Source organism: Octopus bimaculoides, chromosome 15 (assembly GCF_001194135.2).
Source record: "Octopus bimaculoides isolate UCB-OBI-ISO-001 chromosome 15, ASM119413v2, whole genome shotgun sequence".
NCBI classification, from domain to species: domain Eukaryota; kingdom Metazoa; phylum Mollusca; class Cephalopoda; order Octopoda; family Octopodidae; genus Octopus; species Octopus bimaculoides.
The window spans coordinates 553794-555085 of record NC_068995.1 but is presented as its reverse complement, the minus strand read 5'-3'; positions in this window follow the sequence as shown (position 1 = coordinate 555085).

The following is a 1292-nucleotide window of genomic DNA, read 5'->3' as shown; positions in this document are numbered from 1 at the left end:
TAAAGAAAAGTATGTAATGACCATCATTTATACCTTGTCATTTCTGTGTGCGCGCTTATATATATATATATATATATATATATATATATATAGCAGATACGACGACCACCACCACCATATTACCGTCATTTCCTCCTCTACTTTTACTGTCATTGCAATATTAGTAGATATAACCACAGCAGCAGTAGTGGTGGTAGTAGTAGCAGGGGAATCGTCGTTCGGTTGGGTGACAGTAGCAATGATTTCACTCGTTACCTTTGGGTGTGAACACACCCGCAATACATAAAGCGTAATCTCTGTGTGTGTGTGTGCGTACACGTTTATATGTGTGCATGTGGGCATATAAGTGCATATGGACACGTAGCCGCGTGCATGCGTGTGTGTGTGTCAGTCTTTACTATTCTATTCTATGTGTGTGAGTGAATGGGCCACTATGTGTGTGTACGCGTTAGTCTGTATGTGTATGGATCGGATATAAATTTACCTGTAAATAGGACAACTGGGCAGTGTGTGTCGGGTATCGTATACCGAGTACCCGTTTCAAGTTCCAGTCTGCCTATTGCTGTATAATTATCTCTGAGTAGCTCCACATCAGGAGTTTCGGGAGTAAAACGACCAATTCACTACTACCACCTACCACCCCACAATCCACCCCCCATGCCATCATTTGATCTTGGGTTTTTATTAAAAAACGTCAAAATATGTTTTTGTTTTATGGGTGTATGTTTGTCTAACTATTCAAATGCAATGCACACAAACACACACACGCCTGCACACGGGTGACTTTATATAATAACACACGCAGAGGTTCAATTTCAAAATACGAACACGAAATTTGATTAGATTGATAATTTATAATTTTGATTGGCGACTGAGACTGACCACTGAACTTTCTAGAATTACCGGTGGATGATTAGAATTTTTTTGCGAAGATAACAATTGTATTGAAATTCCTGATTTCAGGATTATGTTTACGAACTAACGTAAAGTCTTCGAGTCTGCATTTTGAAGGAGACCTTTTCTTTCTCTATAATCATAATCCACATAAAGAAATACAAAAGTTTAAAAGAATATATATATCTTGTTAAGAAATGTTCGTTCAAATACAAAGCTTGCCATAAAAGAAAGCTCTGGATGTTTTCCTTTAGAATTCTTCCTCTCAGCAAACACCCAGAAAATGTTATCTTAGTCACATAAAACATTTAAGACTTCTAGATAATTATAACCGAATTGGTAATAGAATATTGTAAACGCCTCGTATTAAACTAATTAGTGTAATGCCCCCCCCCCCC